At 43.2% G+C, this 17,836-nt stretch overlaps 44 non-coding genes and 2 pseudogenes across 44 annotated transcripts in view; all 46 read right to left on the reverse strand.

Annotated features, from left to right (window-relative positions):
- Positions 1-41, reverse strand: part of LOC122143222 — a 119-nt gene extending 78 nt beyond the window's left edge. Inside the window, exon 1 of the ribosomal RNA XR_006159058.1 lies at positions 1-41. This exon is cut by the window's left edge and continues 78 nt beyond it. This is a non-coding gene — a ribosomal RNA (5S ribosomal RNA).
- An 86-nt stretch (positions 42-127) lies between these two features.
- LOC122143204 lies at positions 128-246 on the reverse strand. The gene has a single exon (XR_006159040.1). It is a non-coding gene; the product is annotated as a 5S ribosomal RNA (ribosomal RNA).
- An 85-nt stretch (positions 247-331) lies between these two features.
- LOC122143190 lies at positions 332-451 on the reverse strand. Its single transcript, XR_006159030.1, has one exon. It is a non-coding gene; the product is annotated as a 5S ribosomal RNA (ribosomal RNA).
- An 87-nt stretch (positions 452-538) lies between these two features.
- LOC122143233 lies at positions 539-657 on the reverse strand. The gene has a single exon (XR_006159069.1). It is a non-coding gene; the product is annotated as a 5S ribosomal RNA (ribosomal RNA).
- An 85-nt stretch (positions 658-742) lies between these two features.
- On the reverse strand, positions 743-861 carry LOC122143205. Its single transcript, XR_006159041.1, has one exon. It is a non-coding gene; the product is annotated as a 5S ribosomal RNA (ribosomal RNA).
- An 83-nt stretch (positions 862-944) lies between these two features.
- LOC122143221 lies at positions 945-1,063 on the reverse strand. Its single transcript, XR_006159057.1, has one exon. It is a non-coding gene; the product is annotated as a 5S ribosomal RNA (ribosomal RNA).
- An 84-nt stretch (positions 1,064-1,147) lies between these two features.
- Positions 1,148-1,266, reverse strand: LOC122143171. Its single transcript, XR_006159011.1, has one exon. It is a non-coding gene; the product is annotated as a 5S ribosomal RNA (ribosomal RNA).
- Positions 1,267-1,351: 85 nt separating this feature from the next.
- Positions 1,352-1,472, reverse strand: LOC122143240. The gene has a single exon (XR_006159076.1). It is a non-coding gene; the product is annotated as a 5S ribosomal RNA (ribosomal RNA).
- Positions 1,473-1,560: 88 nt separating this feature from the next.
- Positions 1,561-1,679, reverse strand: LOC122143206. The gene has a single exon (XR_006159042.1). It is a non-coding gene; the product is annotated as a 5S ribosomal RNA (ribosomal RNA).
- An 87-nt stretch (positions 1,680-1,766) lies between these two features.
- LOC122143236 lies at positions 1,767-1,886 on the reverse strand. Its single transcript, XR_006159072.1, has one exon. It is a non-coding gene; the product is annotated as a 5S ribosomal RNA (ribosomal RNA).
- Positions 1,887-1,970: 84 nt separating this feature from the next.
- On the reverse strand, positions 1,971-2,089 carry LOC122143224. Its single transcript, XR_006159060.1, has one exon. It is a non-coding gene; the product is annotated as a 5S ribosomal RNA (ribosomal RNA).
- Positions 2,090-2,175: 86 nt separating this feature from the next.
- On the reverse strand, positions 2,176-2,294 carry LOC122143207. The gene has a single exon (XR_006159043.1). It is a non-coding gene; the product is annotated as a 5S ribosomal RNA (ribosomal RNA).
- An 84-nt stretch (positions 2,295-2,378) lies between these two features.
- LOC122143194 lies at positions 2,379-2,505 on the reverse strand (annotated as a pseudogene).
- Positions 2,506-2,589: 84 nt separating this feature from the next.
- LOC122143234 lies at positions 2,590-2,708 on the reverse strand. The gene has a single exon (XR_006159070.1). It is a non-coding gene; the product is annotated as a 5S ribosomal RNA (ribosomal RNA).
- Positions 2,709-2,793: 85 nt separating this feature from the next.
- LOC122143208 lies at positions 2,794-2,912 on the reverse strand. The gene has a single exon (XR_006159044.1). It is a non-coding gene; the product is annotated as a 5S ribosomal RNA (ribosomal RNA).
- An 88-nt stretch (positions 2,913-3,000) lies between these two features.
- On the reverse strand, positions 3,001-3,124 carry LOC122143172. Its single transcript, XR_006159012.1, has one exon. It is a non-coding gene; the product is annotated as a 5S ribosomal RNA (ribosomal RNA).
- An 83-nt stretch (positions 3,125-3,207) lies between these two features.
- On the reverse strand, positions 3,208-3,316 carry LOC122143193 (annotated as a pseudogene).
- Positions 3,317-3,401: 85 nt separating this feature from the next.
- LOC122143185 lies at positions 3,402-3,521 on the reverse strand. The gene has a single exon (XR_006159025.1). It is a non-coding gene; the product is annotated as a 5S ribosomal RNA (ribosomal RNA).
- Positions 3,522-3,602: 81 nt separating this feature from the next.
- LOC122143235 lies at positions 3,603-3,721 on the reverse strand. Its single transcript, XR_006159071.1, has one exon. It is a non-coding gene; the product is annotated as a 5S ribosomal RNA (ribosomal RNA).
- An 84-nt stretch (positions 3,722-3,805) lies between these two features.
- Positions 3,806-3,924, reverse strand: LOC122143209. Its single transcript, XR_006159045.1, has one exon. It is a non-coding gene; the product is annotated as a 5S ribosomal RNA (ribosomal RNA).
- An 84-nt stretch (positions 3,925-4,008) lies between these two features.
- Positions 4,009-4,129, reverse strand: LOC122143167. Its single transcript, XR_006159007.1, has one exon. It is a non-coding gene; the product is annotated as a 5S ribosomal RNA (ribosomal RNA).
- An 84-nt stretch (positions 4,130-4,213) lies between these two features.
- Positions 4,214-4,332, reverse strand: LOC122143232. Its single transcript, XR_006159068.1, has one exon. It is a non-coding gene; the product is annotated as a 5S ribosomal RNA (ribosomal RNA).
- Positions 4,333-4,416: 84 nt separating this feature from the next.
- Positions 4,417-4,535, reverse strand: LOC122143214. The gene has a single exon (XR_006159050.1). It is a non-coding gene; the product is annotated as a 5S ribosomal RNA (ribosomal RNA).
- Positions 4,536-4,621: 86 nt separating this feature from the next.
- LOC122143160 lies at positions 4,622-4,740 on the reverse strand. Its single transcript, XR_006159000.1, has one exon. It is a non-coding gene; the product is annotated as a 5S ribosomal RNA (ribosomal RNA).
- Positions 4,741-4,825: 85 nt separating this feature from the next.
- LOC122143164 lies at positions 4,826-4,944 on the reverse strand. The gene has a single exon (XR_006159004.1). It is a non-coding gene; the product is annotated as a 5S ribosomal RNA (ribosomal RNA).
- Positions 4,945-5,031: 87 nt separating this feature from the next.
- Positions 5,032-5,151, reverse strand: LOC122143176. Its single transcript, XR_006159016.1, has one exon. It is a non-coding gene; the product is annotated as a 5S ribosomal RNA (ribosomal RNA).
- Positions 5,152-5,234: 83 nt separating this feature from the next.
- LOC122143166 lies at positions 5,235-5,353 on the reverse strand. The gene has a single exon (XR_006159006.1). It is a non-coding gene; the product is annotated as a 5S ribosomal RNA (ribosomal RNA).
- An 83-nt stretch (positions 5,354-5,436) lies between these two features.
- Positions 5,437-5,555, reverse strand: LOC122143218. The gene has a single exon (XR_006159054.1). It is a non-coding gene; the product is annotated as a 5S ribosomal RNA (ribosomal RNA).
- An 88-nt stretch (positions 5,556-5,643) lies between these two features.
- On the reverse strand, positions 5,644-5,765 carry LOC122143191. Its single transcript, XR_006159031.1, has one exon. It is a non-coding gene; the product is annotated as a 5S ribosomal RNA (ribosomal RNA).
- An 85-nt stretch (positions 5,766-5,850) lies between these two features.
- LOC122143210 lies at positions 5,851-5,969 on the reverse strand. Its single transcript, XR_006159046.1, has one exon. It is a non-coding gene; the product is annotated as a 5S ribosomal RNA (ribosomal RNA).
- Positions 5,970-6,056: 87 nt separating this feature from the next.
- On the reverse strand, positions 6,057-6,175 carry LOC122143163. Its single transcript, XR_006159003.1, has one exon. It is a non-coding gene; the product is annotated as a 5S ribosomal RNA (ribosomal RNA).
- An 85-nt stretch (positions 6,176-6,260) lies between these two features.
- LOC122143169 lies at positions 6,261-6,380 on the reverse strand. Its single transcript, XR_006159009.1, has one exon. It is a non-coding gene; the product is annotated as a 5S ribosomal RNA (ribosomal RNA).
- Positions 6,381-6,464: 84 nt separating this feature from the next.
- On the reverse strand, positions 6,465-6,583 carry LOC122143161. The gene has a single exon (XR_006159001.1). It is a non-coding gene; the product is annotated as a 5S ribosomal RNA (ribosomal RNA).
- Positions 6,584-6,672: 89 nt separating this feature from the next.
- Positions 6,673-6,791, reverse strand: LOC122143211. The gene has a single exon (XR_006159047.1). It is a non-coding gene; the product is annotated as a 5S ribosomal RNA (ribosomal RNA).
- An 85-nt stretch (positions 6,792-6,876) lies between these two features.
- LOC122143212 lies at positions 6,877-6,995 on the reverse strand. The gene has a single exon (XR_006159048.1). It is a non-coding gene; the product is annotated as a 5S ribosomal RNA (ribosomal RNA).
- An 87-nt stretch (positions 6,996-7,082) lies between these two features.
- LOC122143241 lies at positions 7,083-7,201 on the reverse strand. Its single transcript, XR_006159077.1, has one exon. It is a non-coding gene; the product is annotated as a 5S ribosomal RNA (ribosomal RNA).
- An 86-nt stretch (positions 7,202-7,287) lies between these two features.
- Positions 7,288-7,406, reverse strand: LOC122143165. The gene has a single exon (XR_006159005.1). It is a non-coding gene; the product is annotated as a 5S ribosomal RNA (ribosomal RNA).
- An 84-nt stretch (positions 7,407-7,490) lies between these two features.
- On the reverse strand, positions 7,491-7,612 carry LOC122143184. Its single transcript, XR_006159024.1, has one exon. It is a non-coding gene; the product is annotated as a 5S ribosomal RNA (ribosomal RNA).
- Positions 7,613-7,696: 84 nt separating this feature from the next.
- LOC122143229 lies at positions 7,697-7,815 on the reverse strand. Its single transcript, XR_006159065.1, has one exon. It is a non-coding gene; the product is annotated as a 5S ribosomal RNA (ribosomal RNA).
- An 85-nt stretch (positions 7,816-7,900) lies between these two features.
- LOC122143213 lies at positions 7,901-8,019 on the reverse strand. The gene has a single exon (XR_006159049.1). It is a non-coding gene; the product is annotated as a 5S ribosomal RNA (ribosomal RNA).
- An 84-nt stretch (positions 8,020-8,103) lies between these two features.
- Positions 8,104-8,222, reverse strand: LOC122143227. Its single transcript, XR_006159063.1, has one exon. It is a non-coding gene; the product is annotated as a 5S ribosomal RNA (ribosomal RNA).
- An 85-nt stretch (positions 8,223-8,307) lies between these two features.
- LOC122143215 lies at positions 8,308-8,426 on the reverse strand. Its single transcript, XR_006159051.1, has one exon. It is a non-coding gene; the product is annotated as a 5S ribosomal RNA (ribosomal RNA).
- A 6,027-nt stretch (positions 8,427-14,453) lies between these two features.
- Positions 14,454-14,573, reverse strand: LOC122143180. The gene has a single exon (XR_006159020.1). It is a non-coding gene; the product is annotated as a 5S ribosomal RNA (ribosomal RNA).
- Positions 14,574-14,658: 85 nt separating this feature from the next.
- LOC122143178 lies at positions 14,659-14,777 on the reverse strand. Its single transcript, XR_006159018.1, has one exon. It is a non-coding gene; the product is annotated as a 5S ribosomal RNA (ribosomal RNA).
- An 89-nt stretch (positions 14,778-14,866) lies between these two features.
- Positions 14,867-14,985, reverse strand: LOC122143216. The gene has a single exon (XR_006159052.1). It is a non-coding gene; the product is annotated as a 5S ribosomal RNA (ribosomal RNA).
- An 87-nt stretch (positions 14,986-15,072) lies between these two features.
- LOC122143189 lies at positions 15,073-15,194 on the reverse strand. Its single transcript, XR_006159029.1, has one exon. It is a non-coding gene; the product is annotated as a 5S ribosomal RNA (ribosomal RNA).
- Between the last annotated feature and the right edge of the window lie 2,642 nt (positions 15,195-17,836).

Raw genomic sequence — 17,836 nt, forward strand, 5'->3', positions numbered from 1 at the left:
CAGACGAGATCGGGCGCGCTCAGGGTGGTATGGCCGTAAGCGAGGGCTGCTGCAAAGTGTGTGCTATTCAAAGATCAGCAACCCTAATGCGCAATGTATTAGGTCCATATTGACAAAAAAAAACTAAAGCTTACAGCACCTGGTATTCCCAGGCGGTCTCCCATCCAAGTACTAACCAGGCCCGACCCTGCTTAGCTTCCGAGATCAGACGAGATCGGGCGCGCTCAGGGTGGTATGGCCGTAAGCGAGGGCTGCTGCAAAGTGTGGGCTATTTAAAGATCAGCAACCCTAATGCGCAATGTATTAGATACATATAGAGAAAAAAAACTAAAGCTTACAAGCACCTGGTATTCCCAGGCGGTCTCCCATCCAAATACTAACCAGGCCTGACCCTGTTTAGCTTCCGAGATCAGACGAGATCGGGCGCGCTCAGGGTGGTATGGCCGTAAGCGAGGGCTGCTGCAAAGTGTGGGCTATTTAAAGATCAGCAACCCTAATGCGCAATGTATTAGATCCATATAGTAAAAAAAAAAACTAAAGCTTACAGCACCTGGTATTCCCAGGCGGTCTCCCATCCAAGTACTAACCAGGCCCGACCCTGCTTAGCTTCCGAGATCAGACGAGATCGGGCGCGCTCAGGGTGGTATGTCCGTAAGCGAGGGCTGCTGCAAAGTGTGGGCTATTTAAAGATCAGCAACCCTAATGCGCAATGTATTAGATCCATATAGAAAAAAAAAACTAAAGCTTACAGCACCTGGTATTCCCAGGCGGTCTCCCATCCAAGTACTAACCAGGCCCGACCCTGCTTAGCTTCCGAGATCAGACGAGATCGGGCGCGCTCAGGGTGGTATGGCCGTAAGCGAGGGCTGCTGCAAAGTGTGGTCTATTTAAAGATCAGCAACCCTAATGCAATGTATTAGGTCCATATTGACAAAAAAAACTAAAGCTTACAGCACCTGGTATTCCCAGGCGGTCTCCCATCCAAGTACTAACCAGGCCCGACCCTGCTTAGCTTCCGAGATCAGACGAGATCGGGCGTGCTCAGGGTGGTATGGCCGTAAGCGAGGGCTGCTGCAAAGTGTGGGCTATTTAAAGATCAGCCACCCTAATCTGCAGTATATTAGATCAATTTAGAAAAAAAAACTAAAGCTTACAGCACCTGGTATTCCCAGGCGGTCTCCCATCCAAGTACTAACCAAGCCCGACCCTGCTTAGCTTCCGAGATCAGACGAGATCGGGCGCGCTCAGGGTGGTATGTCCGTAAGCGAGGGCTGCTGCAAAGTGTGGGCTATTTAAAGATCAGCAACCCTAATGCGCAATGTATTAGATCCATATAGAAAAAAAAAACTAAAGCTTACAGCACCTGGTATTCCCAGGCGGTCTCCCATCCAAGTACTAACCAGGCCCGACCCTGCTTAGCTTCCGAGATCAGACGAGATCGGGCGCGCGCTCAGGGTGGTATGGCCGTAAGCGAGGGCTGCTGCAAAGTGTGGTCTATTTAAAGATCAGCCACCCTAATCTGCAGTATATATTAGGTCCATATTGACAAAAAAAAACTAAAGCTTACAGCACCTGGTATTCCCAGGCGGTCTCCCATCCAAGTACTAACCAGGCCCGACCCTGCTTAGCTTCCGAGATCAGACGAGATCGGGCGCGCTCAGGGTGGTATGGCCGTAAGCGAGGGCTGCTGCAAAGTGTGGGCTATTTAAAGATCAGCAAACCCTAATGCGCAATGTATTAGATCCATTTTAGACAAAAAAACCTAAAGCTTACAGCACCTGGTATTCCCAGGCGGTCTCCCATCCAAGTACTAACCAGGCCCTACCCTGCTTAGCTTCCGAGATCAGGACGAGATCGGGCGCGCTCAGGGTGGTATGGCCGTAAGCGAGGGCTGCTGCAAAGTGTGGGCTATTTAAAGATCAGCAACCTTAATGCGCAATGTATTAGATCCATATAGATGAAAAAACTAAAGCTTACAGCACCTGGTATTCCCAGGCGGTCTCCCATCCAAGTACTAAACAGGCCCGACCCTGCTTAGCTTCCGAGATCAGACGAGATCGGGCGCGCTCAGGGTGGTATGGCCGTAAGCGAGGGCTGCTGCAAAGTGTGGGCTATTTAAAGATCAGCAACCCTAATGCGCAATGTATTAGATCCATATTGAAAAAAAAAAACTAAAGCTTACAGCACCTGGTATTCCCAGGCGGTCTCCCATCCAAGTACTAACCAGGCCCGACCCTGCTTAGCTTCCGAGATCAGACGAGATCGGGCGCGCTCAGGGTGGTATGGCCGTAAGCGAGGGCTGCTGCAAAGTGTGGGCTATTTAAAGATCAGCCACCCTAATGCGCAGTGTATTAGATCATTTTGAACAAAAAAACTAAAGCTTACAGCACCTGGTAATCCCAGGCGGTCTCCCATCCAAGTACTAACCAGGCCCGAGGCCCGACCCTGCTTAGCTTCCGAGATCAGACGAGATCGGGGTGCCCTCAAGGTGGAATGGCCGTAAGCGAGGGCTGCTGCAAAGTGTGGGCTATTTAAAGATCAGCAACCCTAATGCGCAATGTATTAGATCCATATAGATAAAAAAACTAAAGCTTACAGCACCTGGTATTCCCAGGCGGTCTCCCATCCAAGTACTAACCAGGCCCGACCCTGCTTAGCTTCCGAGATCAGACGAGATCGGGCGCGCTCAGGGTGGTATGTCCGTAAGCGAGGGCTGCTGCAAAGTGTGGTCTATTTAAAGATCAGCAACCCTAATGCGCAATGTATTAGATCCATATAGACAAAAAAAACTAAAGCTTACAGCACCTGGTATTCCCAGGCGGTCTCCCATCCAAGTACTAACCAGGCCCGACCCTGCTTAGCTTCCGAGATCAGACGAGATCGGGCGCGCTCAGGGTGGTATGGCCGTAAGCGAGGGCTGCTGCAAAGTGTGGGCTATTTAAAGATCAGCAACCCTAATGCGCAATGTATTAGATCCATATAGACAAAAAAAAAAACTAAAGCTTACAGCACCTGGTATTCCCAGGCGGTCTCCCATCCAAGTACTAACCAGGCCCGACCCTGCCCTGCTTAGCTTCCGAGATCAGACGAGATCGGGCGCGCTCAGGGTGGTATGGCCGTAAGCGAGGGCTGCTGCAAAGTGTGGTCTATTTAAAGATCAGCAACCCTAATGCGCAATGTATTAGATCCATTTTGAAAAAAAACTAAAGCTTACAGCACCTGGTATTCCCAGGCGGTCTCCCATCCAAGTACTAACCAGGCCCGACCCTGCTTAGCTTCCGAGATCAGACGCGCTCAGGGTGGTATGGCCGTAAGCGAGGGCTGCTGCAAAGTGTGGGCTATTTAAAGATCAGCAACCCTAATGCGCAATGTATTAGATCCATTTTGAAAAAAAAAACTAAAGCTTACAGCACCTGGTATTCCCAGGCGGCTCTCCCATCCAAGTACTAACCAGGCCCGACCCTGCTTAGCTTCCGAGATCAGACTAGATCGGGCGCGCTCAGGGTGGTATGGCCGTAAGCGAGGGCTGCTGCAAAGTGTGGGCTATTTAAAGATCAGCAACCCTAATGCAATGTATTAGATCCATTTTGAAAAAAAACTAAAGCTTACAGCACCTGGTATTCCCAGGCGGTCTCCCATCCAAGTACTAACCAGGCCCGACCCTGCTTAGCTTCCGAGATCAGACGAGATCGGGCGCGCTCAGGGTGGTATGTCCGTAAGCGAGGGCTGCTGCAAAGTGTGGGCTATTTAAAGATCAGCAACCCTAATGCGCAATGTATTAGATCCATATAGATAAAAAAACTAAAGCTTACAGCACCTGGTATTCCCAGGCGGTCTCCCATCCAAGTACTAACCAGGCCCGACCCTGCTTAGCTTCCGAGATCAGACGAGATCGGGCGCGCTCAGGGTGGTATGGCCGTAAGCGAGGGCTGCTGCAAAGTGTGGGCTATTTAAAGATCAGCAACCCTAATGGTATGGCCGTAAGCGAATATAGACAAAAAAAACTAAAGCTTACAGCACCTGGTATTCCCAGGCGGTCTCCCATCCAAGTACTAACCAGGCCCGACCCTGCTTAGCTTCCGAGATCAGACGAGAGATCGGGCGCGCTCAGGGTGGTATGGCCGTAAGCGAGGGCTGCTGCAAAGTGTGGGCTATTTAAAGATCAGCAACCCTAATGCGCAATGTATTAGGTCCATATTGACGAAAAAACTAAAGCTTACAGCACTTGGTATTCCCAGGCGGTCTCCCATCCAAGTACTAACCAGGCCCGACCCTGCTTAGCTTCCGAGATCAGACGAGATCGGGCGCGCTCAGGGTGGTATGGCCGTAAGCGAGGGCTGCTGCAAAGTGTGGGCTATTTAAAGATCAGCAACCCTAATGCGCAATGTATTAGATCCATATAGACAAAAAAACTAAAGCTTACAGCACCTGGTATTCCCAGGCGGTCTCCCATCCAAGTACTAACCAGGCCCTACCCTGCTTAGCTTCCGAGATCAGACGAGATCGGGCGCGCTCAGGGTGGTATGGCCGTAAGCGAGGGCTTGCTGCAAAGTGTGGGCTATTTAAAGATCAGCAACCCTAATGCGCAATGTATTAGATCCATATAGAACAAAAAAACTAAAGCTTACAGCACCTGGTATTCCCAGGCGGTCTCCCATCCAAGTACTAACCAGGCCCGACCCTGCTTAGCTTCCGAGATCAGACGAGATCGGGTGCGCTCAGGGTGGTATGGCCGTAAGCGAGGGCTGCTGCAAAGTGTGGGCTATTTAAAGATCAGCCACCCTAATGTGCAATATATTAGATCCATATAGAACAAAAAAACTAAAGCTTACAGCACCTGGTAATCCCAGGCGGTCTCCCATCCAAGTACTAACCAGGCCCGACCCTGCTTAGCTTCCGAGATCAGACGAGATCGGGCGCGCTCAGGGTGGTATGGCCGTAAGCGAGGGCTGCTGCAAAGTGTGGGCTATTTAAAGATCAGCAACCTTAATGCGCAATGTATTAGATCCATATAGACAAAAAAAAAACTAAAGCTTACAGCACCCTGGTATTCCCAGGCGGTCTCCCATTCAAGTACTAACCAGGCCCGACCCTGCTTAGCTTCCGAGATCAGACGAGATCTGGCGCGCTCAGGGTGGTATGGCCGTAAGCGAGGGCTGCTGCAAAGTGTGGGCTATTTAAAGATCAGCAACCTTAATGCAATGTATTAGATCCATATAGAAAAAAAAAACTAAAGCTTACAGCACCTGGTATTCCCAGGCGGTCTCCCATCCAAGTACTAACCAGGCCCGACCCTGCTTAGCTTCCGAGTTCAGACGAGATCGGGGGCGCTCAGGGTGGTATGGCCGTAAGCGAGGGCTGCTGCAAAGTGTGGGCTATTTAAAGATCAGCAACCCTAATGAAGTGTATTAGGTCCATATTGACAAAAAAAACTAAAGCTTACAGCACCTGGTTTTCCCAGGCGGTCTCCCATCCAAGTACTAACCAGGCCCGACCCTGCTTAGCTTCCGAGATCAGACGAGATCGGGCGCGCTCAGGGTGGTATGGCCGTAAGCGAGGGCAGCTGCAAAGTGTGGGCTATTTAAAGATCAGCAACCCTATGCTGCAATGTATTAGATCCATATAGAAAAACAAAAAAACTAAAGCTTACAGCACCTGGTAATCCCAGGCGGTCTCCCATCCAAGTACTACTAACCAGGCCCGACCCTGCTTAGCTTCCGAGATCAGACGAGATCGGGCGCGCTCAGGTTGGTATGGCCGTAAGCGAGGGCTGCTGCAAAGTGTGGGCTATTTAAAGATCAGCAACCCTAATGCGCAATGTATTAGATCCATATAGAAAAAAAAAACTAAAGCTTACAGCACCTGGTATTCCCAGGCGGTCTCCCATCCAAGTACTAACCAGGCCCGACCCTGCTTAGCTTCCGAGATCAGACGAGATCGGGCGCGCTCAGGGTGGTATGGCCGTAAGCGAGGGCTGCTGCAAAGTGTGGGCTATTTAAAGATCAGCAACCCTAATGCGCAATGTATTAGATCCATATAGACAAAAAAAAAACTAAAGCTTACAGCACCTGGTATTCCCAGGCGGTCTCCCATCCTAGTACTAACCAGGCCTGTCCCTGCTTAGCTTCCGAGATCAGACGAGATCGGGCGCGCTCAGGGTGGTATGGCCGTAAGCGAGGGCTGCTGCAAAGTGTGGGCTATTTAAAGATCAGCAACCCTAATGCGCAATGTATTTAGATCCATATAGACAAAAAAACTAAAGCTTACAGCACCTGGTATTCCCCAGGCGGTCTCCCATCCAAGTACTAACCAGGCCCGACCCTGCTTAGCTTCCGAGATCAGACGAGATCGGGCGCGCTCAGGGTGGTATGGCCGTAAGCGAGGGCTGCTGCAAAGTGTGGGCTATTTAAAGATCAGCAACCTTAATGCGCAATGTATTAGATCCATATAGACAAAAAAACTAAAGCTTGCAGCACCTGGTATTCCCAGGCGGTCTCCCATCTAAGTACTAACCAGGCCCGACCCTGCTTAGCTTCCGAGATCAGACGAGATCGGGCGCGCTCAGGGTGGTATGGCCGTAAGCGAGGGCTGCTGCAAAGTGTGGGCTATTTAAAGATCAGCAACCCTAAATGCGCAATGTATTAGATCCATATAGAAAAAAAAAAAAACTAAAGCTTACAGCACCTGGTATTCCCAGGCGGTCTCCCATCCAAGTACTAACCAGGCCCGACCCTGCTTAGCTTCCGAGATCAGACGAGATCGGGCGCGCTCAGGGTGGTATGGCCGTAAGCGAGGGCTGCTGCAAAGTGTGGGCTATTTAAAGATCAGCAACCCTAATGCGCAATGTATTAGATCCATATAGACAAAAAAAACTAAAGCTTACAGCACCTGGTATTCCCAGGCGGTCTCCCATCCAAGTACTAACCAGGCCCGACCCTGCTTAGCTTCCGAGATCAGACGAGATCGGGCGCGCTCAGGGTGGTATGGCCGTAAGCGAGGGCTGCTGCAAAGTGTGGGCTATTTAAAGATCAGCAACCCTAATGCGCGCAATGTATTAGATCCATATAGATAAAAAAAACTAAAGCTTACAGCACCTGGTATTCCCGGGCGGTCTCCCATCCAAGTACTAACCAGGCCCGACCCTGCTTAGCTTCCAAGATCAGACGAGATCGGGCGCGCTCAGGGTGGTATGGCCGTAAGCGAGGGCTGTTGCAAAGTGTGGGCTATTTAAAGATCAGCAACACTAATCTGCAGTATATTAGATCAATTTTGACGAAAAAAAACTAAAGCTTACAGCACCTGGTATTCCCAGGCGGTCTCCCATCTAAGTACTAACCAGGCCCGACCCTGCTTAGCTTCCGAGATCAGACGAGATCGGGCGCGCTCAGGGTGGTATGTCCGTAAGCGAGGGCTGCTGCAAAGTGTGGGCTATTTAAAGATCAGCAACCCTAATGCGCAATGTATTAGATCCATATAGACAAAAAAACTAAAGCTTACAGCACGTGGTATTCCCAGGCGGTCTCCCATCCAAGTACTAACCAGGCCCGACCCTGCTGCTTAGCTTCCGAGATCAGACGAGATCGGGCGCGCTCAGGGTGGTATGGCCGTAAGCGAGGGCTGCTGCAAAGTGTGGTCTATTTAAAGATCAGCAACCCTAATGCGCAATGTATTAGATCCATATAGACAAAAAAACTAAAGCTTGCAGCACCTGGTATTCCCAGGCGGTCTCCCATCCAAGTACTAACCAGGCCCGACCCTGCTTAGCTTCCGAGATCAGACGAGATCGGGCGCGCTCAGGGTGGTATGGCTGTAAGCGAGGGCTGCTGCAAAGTGTGGTCTATTTAAAGATCAGCCACCCTAATCTGCAGTATATTAGCTCAATTTTGATAAAAAAAACTAAAGCTTACAGCACCTGGTATTCCCAGGCGGTCTCCCATCCAAGTACTAACCAGGCCCGACCCTGCTTAGCTTCCGAGATCAGACGAGATCGGGCGCGCTCAGGGTGGTATGGCCGTAAGCGAGGGCTGCTGCAAAGTGTGGGCTATTTAAAAGATCAGCAACCCTAATGCGCAATGTATTAGATCCATATAGAAAAAAAACTAAAGCTTACAGCACCTGGTATTCCCAGGCGGTCTCCCATCCAAATACTAACCAGGCCCGACCCTGCTTAGCTTCCGAGATCAGACGAGATCGGGCGCGCTCAGGGTGGTATGGCCGTAAGCGAGGGCTGCTGCAAAGTCTGGGCTATTTAAAGATCAGCCACCCTAATCTGCAGTATATTAGCTCAATTTTGATAAAAAAAACTAAAGCTTACAGCACCTGGTATTCCCAGGCGGTCTCCCATCCAAGTACTAACCAGGCCCGACCCTGCTTAGCTTCCGAGATCAGACGAGATCGGGCGCGCTCAGGGTGGTATGGCCGTAAGCGAGGGCTGTTGCAAAGTGTGGGCTATTTAAAGATCAGCCACCCTAATCTGCAGTATATTAGATCAATTTTGACAAAAAAACTAAAGCTTACAGCACCGTGTCTCCCATCCAAGTACTAACCAGGCCCGACCCTGCTTAGCTTCCGAGATCAGACGAGATCGGGCGCGCTTTTTTTTTTTTTTTTTTTTTTTTTTTTTTTTTTTTTTTATTAAGAAATTTCAATCAATAAAATACAATAGATTAAGCACAATCAATAGAAAATACAGAATTTTCGTCTTTACACATCTCTACATTACACATCTCTCCTTTACATAGATAATTTTAAAAATCTCCTTGACTTCCTGGGCAGCTTCCACATTAAATCGTTTAAAACACAACAAACTTGTGGGGTAAAAACATCATAAAAAGAGTCTAACATATTTACACCTTTGAAGTACACATACAGTCTTTCAATATATGATTCTGTTTTTCTTTTAAACACACTCCAAACATCCAACACAATTTTTTCCTTTTTAGCCACAGTTCTTCTGTCCCATATTGCACTTTTCATTAGCATTACACACAGATTAATGAAACTTTTTTTTTTACACTTTTTTTCCCAACCAAAACATCACAACTCTGTTCCATTCCATTACATTTTCATCCCACTCCTCAGTCACATCTTTAATTAAACATTTACATTTCCTTAAAAAGTCCTCTAGCTCTCTACAATGTAAAAACATATGTAAAATCCCCTCTTCCTCTTCCTGGCACACTTTACACAGAGCATTTTCTTCCATTCCTATTTTATTTAAAATAACATCAGTAAAAACCACTTTATGCCTTATAAAATACTCCAAACATTCCAATTTTGTTTCCACACATTTCCCCGTCATGTTTCTCCATATACACTCTTTTTTTAAATCTTTGAATTTCTGCACCCAGTAACCATTTGCAATCGGCTCTTTAAAAACATCATCTCTAAAAGCACAATAAATCATTTTCACAGTACATTCCTTAAAATCATACAGTTTTCCCCCTAATTTCACATGAATACATTTCTCTTTTGGCTCTCCTTCCATACTTTCTATTCTTTTTATCCACTCTTTAGGTATTGCATTTTTAATGATTTCATATTTATTTTTTATTTCTTGTTCACTGTAATCCTCTTTTGCCTCCTCCATTGCATCTACAATAAATTGTGTCGGTAAAAACCCTTCTTTAAATTCATACAAAACATCTCTCACTCTTGTTATCCCCACTTCCATCCATTTCTTTAAAAAAATTCCTTTGTCTTGTTTTAAAATGTTTTTGTTTTGTTTTTGTTTTTGATTTAGGTTGTTTTATATTGTTTTTTGTTCATTGTGGATCATACTCAACTTTGTCTAAACATTTTCCCCAGGTTCCCTATAAAACTCTGGTAAGCACTCTGTCATCCAATTCTTTGTTTTCATCCATAAAATCCCATCCCCCATGTTAAAATCCCCACATTTGTTTAAAAAATATTCCATTGTCTTTTTCCATGCAGTTTTGTGACCATCATCTAGATATTTTTTTACTATTTTAATTCTTAAGCTATTTTTTTCTCTGTTCAATATCAATTAATCCCATCCCTCCTTTCCCTACATCTCCTATTAATGTACTATATGCAATTCTTGACGGTTTACTATTCCACAAAAAATCTAAAAAACATTTTTTCAACCTTTTCTCCACCCACATTGGCATAGCAGTCACATATAAAACATACCACAACTTTGACACCATTAAAACATTTAAAATTAAAACCTTCCCTTTTAAACTTAAAGTCCTCAATTTCCAAAAATTTAACCTTCTTTCAATTCCTCCTACTATTTCTTCCCACATTTTTTCTTTAACATTCCTTTCGTCTTTTCCCATTAGAACACCTAAAATCCTTATTTCTTTTGTTTCTTTAAAATGAAAATAATCCTTTAAAACATTTACTCCTCCAAATCTCACATATGTTGTTTTTTCTTCATTTAACTTGCCTCCTGATCCCCTACAAAACATCTGTACTACTTCCTTTACTTTATTAACACTCTCTATATCTTTAACTATTATTGTTGTATCATCTGCATATTGAAATATTTTTTCATTTCCCCCACTTACTTCCTTCGATGTTTATCCCTCTTATGTCTTCATCTATTTTAATAGCTAATCCCAATGGTTCTGCAACTAAAGAATATAAAAGCGCTGATAATGGACATCCTTGTCTTATTGACCTAGTAATTTTAAAACATTCTGTTAAAAAACCGTTACACTGTATTCTTGTTATCGCTCCCCTATATAAAATTGTAATCCACTTGACAAAATTTTCCCCAAACCCGTACCTTCTTAAAATTCCAAATAAATATTCATGCTCCACTCTATCAAAGGCCTTTTCGAAATCCAAACTGATGACATATCCTTTTTTATTTTTTTCTTTCATATATCTTATTCTATCAATTATACTTAGAGTTGTGTCCGCTATATATTTCCCTTTAACTCCATACACTTGATTTGTTTTAATTATGGTTGGCATTACCTCTTTCAATCTATTGGCTAAAACTTTTGTTAAAATTTTCAAATCTGTATTCAGCATTGTAATTGGTCTATAATTTTTTAAGTCTACTTTATCTCCTTTTCTTTTATATATCAACTTTATTAATCCCATCCCCATTCTCTGATTCATTTCCTCTTTCTTAAAAATGTCTTCATATACTTCTTTTAAAATACTAGTTAAAAACTCTTTAAAAACGATATAAAATTCACTCCCCAAACCATCTATACCTGGACTTGTATTTTTGTTTAATTCACTTATTGCTCTTTTTATCTCTTCTTCTCTTATCTCTTCATCACACTCTTTTTTGTCTACTTCTCCTACTGTTGTTTTTATTTGATTTAGTAACTCCAATTTCTCTTCTTCCCTCACCCCCTCAGTACTAAACAGGTTTTCATAATATGCTTTTACTTCTTTTAATATTTCCTCATTTGTTTCCACCACTACACCATTTTTTCCTCTTATTTCTTTAATCATTCCAGCTTTCCCTCTTATTTTTTCTAGATCAAAGAAAAACTTTGTACATTTTTCACCCTCCACCGTATATTTAGCTTTACTCCTTAGTCTTGCACCTTCATATTTTTTCTCTTCCATTTCTTTCAATATTCCCTCCAATTCTTTTATTTTTTTGTATATCTTTCCCATTCTCATTTAATTCCTTTTCCAATTTTTCTCTTATTTCTCTCTCCTTCTTCCTCTTACACATCTGTATTAATTTGCAATACTTTATTGTGAATTTTTTGACTAAATATTTAACATTTTCCCACCATATCCTTTTATCTTCACTGTACATTTCGTTCTCCTTTTCTTTTTCAATAATTTCTTTAATACTTAACACATACTCCTCATTCTTCAAAACCTCTACATTTAAAACCCATACACCCGGCCCTCTTTTCACTGAACTCCAGTCTACTTGTATAAAAAGTGGTTTATGGTCACTTAAGCTTGATTCTTCATATTTAATGTTACCGATAAAACCTTCAATGTTCCTTGTACATAAAATAAAATCAATCCTTGTTTTACACATAAAATTCCCTACTAATTGCCTCCTTGAATATTCTTTTTCTTTTTTTCATTTCTTTCTCTCCATACATCAATCATATTATTTTCTTCCATTAATAATTTCAGTTCTTTTCTTCCTTTATCATTTTTAAAAACCATTCCCTCACCCATTTCTAATTTACTGAAAACAGTATTAAAATCACCCATCATAATAACTTCTTTATGCTTCTTTAAAAAGTCTCTTAATACATTAAAATATTCCTTCTTTTCATTCTCTACTGTCGGTGCATGAATATTTACTACAATAACTTTTTTCTCCTCATACTCCATTTCAACCGCAATACATTTCCCATCTCTGTCGTTAAATATTGTTTTACATGATACATCACTGTTTTCTTTTATTAAAATCGCAACTCCTCTTCCCAGCCTCCCATCACCATTGTTATATAAAATCTCTCCGCTCCACCTTTTCCTTATTTCAGTCATGTACTCTTCCCTCCAATTCGTTTCTTGTAATAAAATCACATCTTCTCCTTTACACATTTCTTTCACTTTTTCAAATTTTCCTATGTCTGAAAGCCCTCTAGCATTAAAAGTAACAATTCTTAAAAGCATAACACATATAAAAACATGCATAAAACCCATAAACTCAGTCCATCTCCTCCAAACCCTTTAGCAACTCATACTTATTCGTACACTCAATACCATCTTCTTTAAGCACTCTTTTTCTTGCAGTATCTAAATTGGGTATTACCTTTACCGATCTTCTTCTTTTCGATGATTTCCCCTGCGTCTCCTCATTTTCTTTTCCTTTTTCACTTTCTTTTGTAGCATATTGTTTCTCATTACTCTGATCATTAAGTTCCACATCGTCCATCACCTTTTGCAAACTGTCCGCCACATCCATCTGTGTCCATAAATTTCCCTCCTGTTGTGCATCACTCAATTCTTTATTCCTTTGATCGTCCAGTTCCACAGTATCCAAAGCATTTTGCAAGCTGTCAGTCAAATCCATCTGTGTCCAAATTCCCCCATCCTGTTGTGTTTGTATGTCCTGTTCGTTACACTCTTTCTGTTGTTCTGTATTGTTATTTGATTGTCCTTCATCTTGCATACTTGTTTCATCCTCTCTCTGTTCGTTGTCTCGTTCATGCACCTGCCTGCCCACCTGCTGCTCTTCCTCCTCCTCCTCCTCGCCCTCCATCCAACACTCACACTTATTTAAAACCAAATTGCAATCCGGGCACATCACGGCGTTGCAGTTCCTGGCGAAGTGCCCCCTTTCTTCACATTTATAGCACTTGAACTCCGGGCAGTCCTTCACCACATGGTCTGGGCTCATGCACAGCCGACAAGTCTTCACTTGATGGCTGTGCATCACCCGAAAGTATTGTGGACCCTCTGCCGTTTCCATTTTTGTGCTATATGGTAGGGAGGCCACCTCCTTCGGAAACCGCGCCTTTACGTATCTTGTCCCATCCTCTATGCTGGTGCCCGGATAAACACGCCGCTTTATTTTTGAAATTGGGGAAACCCCCCAAACCTCCAGTTTATTTAAAACCTCTTCATCAGCAAGGTAGACGGGCAGATGCATGAAAGAGACAACATAATCTCTGTTTTGCAGTTTCTTTATCTCACAGTTCACTCCTTTAATTAACAATCCCTCAGTCAGTTCATCACATGTTTCTTCTTTTTCCATTGTTAGTTCATATTCCTTTCCTTGTCTTGGCCTGAGTGCTAAGATTTTACCATATCCACATTTGTCCGTCACCGCTTTAATAATATCCACAGCTCTCACCTCACTTACATTCTCCACATTCACAATCACAGTTGCCTCCTTTAAATATTTCCTTTCACCAAAAGTATGTCTTGAATCTTGATTTTTACCGTGTAGTCCAGTGTCGTTGCTCGTTGTTGTCGATACTCCAGTCCAGTGTCGTTTGCCATGCGTCTCTCTCCAGCCAGTCCAGTGTCGTTTGCCGTGCGTGTTCCTCCAGCCAGTCCAGTGTCATTTGCCGTGCGTGTTCCTCCTGCCAGTCCAGTGTCGTTTGCCGTGCGTGTTCCTCCTTCCAGTCCATTGTCAATTGCCATTCGTGTCTCTCCAGCCAGTCCAGTGTCGTTCGCCAATAATCCATCCATTGTTTAGAAAAAACAAAAAACAAAAAAACAAACACAAACAAAAATTAACCACCCTCCAGCCAGCACTAAGCTGCTGTTAGGTGGTTTAAACACAAAAAAACAAACTAAAAAGTCCAAATAACAAATATACAAAAAACTCCAAAAACAAACTAAACACAAACAGAGATGTGGGAGAGCCTTCCTCTCCCTACTGCAGCCAGCACACTTCCTGTGTAAAGCAACTCACTACTGCCCTCTACACGCTCAGGGTGGTATGGCCGTAAGCGAGGGCTGCTGCAAAGTGTGGGCTATTTAAAGATCAGCAACCCTAATCTGCAGTATATTAGATCAATTTTGACGAAAAAACCTAAAGCTTACAGCACTTGGTATTCCCAGGGGGGTCTCCCATCCAAGTACTAACCAGGCCCGACCCTGCTTAGCTTCCGAGATCAGACGAGATCGGGCGCGCTCAGGGTGGTATGGCCGTAAGCGAGGGCTGCTGCAAAGTGTGGGCTATTTAAAGATCAGCAACCCTAATGCGCAATGTATTAGGTCCATATTGACAAAAAAAACTAAAGCTTACAACTCCTGGTATTCCCAGGCGGTCTCCCATCCAAGTACTAACCAGGCCCGACCCTGCTTAACTTCCGAGATCAGACGAGATCGGGCGCGCTCAGGGTGGTATGGCCTTAAGCGAGGGCTGCTGCAAAGTGTGGGCTATTTAAAGATCAGCCACCCTAATCTGCAGTATATTAGATCAATTTTGACGAAAAAAAAAAACTAAAGCTTACAGCACCTGGTATTCCCAGGCGGTCTCCCATCCAAGTACTAACCAGGCCCGACCCTGCTTAGCTTCCGAGATCAGACGAGATCGGGCGCGCTCAGGGTGGTATGGCCGTAAGCGAGGGCTGCTGGGCAAAGATGTGGGCTATTTAAAGATCAGCACCCCTAATGCGCAATGTATTAGATCCATATAGACAAAAAAACTAAAGCTTACAGCACCTGGTATTCCCAGGCGGTCTCTCCCATCCAAGTACTAACCAGGCCCGACCCTGCCTTAGCTTCCGAGATCAGACGAGATCGGGCGCGCTCAGGGTGGTATGGCCGTAAGCGAGGGCTGCTGCAAAGTGTGGGCTATTTAAAGATCAGCCACCCTAATCTGCAGTATATTAGATCAATTTTGACGAAAAAACTAAAGCTTACAGCACCTGGTAAGCCTTACAGCACCAGGTATTCCGCAGTCTCCCTCCAAGTACAACCAGGCCCGACCCTGCTTAGCTTCCGAGATCAGACGAGATGTTTTTTTTTTTTTTTTTTTTTTTTTTTTTTTATTCCATGACATTATTATTCATATTTCCCCCATAGCCAGTTTACATCTTTTTCTTATCAATTGTCCAACGATGGCATACCCCTCTTACATCGTTTTCGATAAAATCTCCTCTTTGTGTTCCATTACACAACATAATTCCCATAACAGTCTCATCCTGAGTAGTTTCCTCCTGGTTTTTAAAGATTATCAACACTCAACATGCTGTCCCCCCCATACACTATTTCGCCAGGTTTCTTCACTCACCATCAACTTACATACGTTGCTATATTGGCTGACACAGAAATTAAGGGAGGTTAACATATTACAGTCATTATGAACCACAAAATAAACCGTGTTTCCCACATTCCTTTTGTGATCCTCCATACTTCCCTCCAAATTGCGTTGCATCAAGCCTGTCATGTTTTCTCATAATCATCTACCTTTCCAATAAAACAAGACAGATGTAAGCAGTCCATTCAACAATTTTCTATTTCATACACACTTTCCACTTTGCTATCCTATTTGAAATAAATCTAGTTTAATGTATCTCATCTCTTTAACCTCTACGATTGAGCTCCATAAATCAATAAATAGTTCTCTAACAAGTTTTCCCACTACGTACCTTTCAATCCTCAATTTCCCCATAAACTTTTTATGTCTGCATCATTCAAGCCTACCTGAAAGACACAGCCGACAGGCTCAAAAACATTCCACACATTCCTTACTCTTGGCATAATTAAAAATGAACTTTTTCCCATTTGACCTTTAAAAATACATCTGGAAATCTCATTCTCGCCTCTCGTCTCATAGTTTTCGATTCTTTCAATCCAGTCCTTGGCATTGCTTTCTTTAAATCCTCATATTGTCCTTCTAACTTCCTTCTCCACACCCTTTTGCCCCCCTCTCTCAATGTATCCACAACTGCCTGTAAAGGTAAAAAGCCCTCTATCACCTCATAAAATAAATCTTTATTTGTCTCAAAACCACAATCCCACCATTCTTGAGTAATACATGACCTTACCGGGCTCCTTATAATATTATTCGATTTAATTCGGATTTGTTGTTCTAAAAGCTGGGCCCTTCCTTTAGGTAAAATCAGTAGATTTTTTAAAAATCCCCCCCATGATTCCAAAACCTCCACATAAAAACATGGCAGACCTGATAACATCCAGCTTTTCATTTTCATCCATAAAACATTACATCCCATATTCCATTTTTCCAGGTAATATTCCATGACACTTTTCCAAATTACATCACTGTTTCTCTCTAGAAACTTCTGAACTGTTTTAATTCTCAGTGTTCTCATTCTTAAAAATGGATCTAAAAGTCCCAGTTCCCCCTCCTTTATGTTTCCAAGTAATGTATTATACGCAATCTTAGCCCTTCCATTTCCCCATAAAAACTTTAAAACCAATTCTTTCATTCTTTTGGTAGTACATGAGGCAATGGGGTTTATCTTCAACACATACCAGACTTTCGACAGGCATCATTGAATTTATAATTGAAAACTTTCCCTTAGCTAAGTCTCTTCGTCAAAATCTCGTTTCTTTCCAATCTGTCCCAAACATCTACCCCAATTCAAAAATGTTTTGCTTTATTAGGAATCCACACCCACCCACACCCCCAAAAATCTTTTGATGTACTGCACATTTTCCTCCTTAGTGTATGTACTGCTGTATTTCCTCTCCTCCCAATCCCTCACTTTACACTTTTCCCCACATTTACTTTCTGCTCCCAGGCTCCCTTTCTAGCCTCTTTCTAAAATCCCTCCTGGCCCCCTATCTATATAGGTATCTTCTACCAACCAGATTTATATCATCTACATCTGACCACACTGCTTCTCTTTGGAAATAGATTTCTTTATTTGTATTCCTTTGAATTCTCTGTCTCCCCTTAATAATAAACCAGGTAATCAACTACCATGATAAATGGAGCAGACAGTAGGCATCCTTGCCTAGTCAGTATGTTAATTTGAAAACAATCCCATTAAAAACCATTACATTTTATGCATGTTAACATCTAGATAAGAAATCAAATCCATTTCTAAAATTTTCTCCAAAACCAAAACCTTAGAGGCTTATCAAATAAAAACTCATGCTCTACCCTGTCAAATGCCTTTTCTAAATCCAGACTTATTTAAAATCCCCCCTTTCCCTTCTCCTTCATATAACAAATTGTGTCCCTTATACTTTTAACCACATCTGCTATATCCCTTCCTTGCACCCCGTATGCCTGTGTCGTTTTTATTATTTTTGGTAAAACCTTCTTTAATCTGTTTGCTAAGACTTTTTTGCTAATATTTTTAAATCTGTATTCCAACATTGATATAGGTGTAATTTTAAAGGTCTGGGATTCACAGCTTTTTTATGTCCACATTTTTTATCATGCCTATTTTTCATTTTTTTTCACTCAAGACCTCCTTCTTGAAAATTTTCTTTAAAACTT

This window comes from Cyprinus carpio, unplaced genomic scaffold (genome assembly GCF_018340385.1).
Source record: "Cyprinus carpio isolate SPL01 unplaced genomic scaffold, ASM1834038v1 S000000996, whole genome shotgun sequence".
Lineage (NCBI taxonomy): Eukaryota > Metazoa > Chordata > Actinopteri > Cypriniformes > Cyprinidae > Cyprinus > Cyprinus carpio.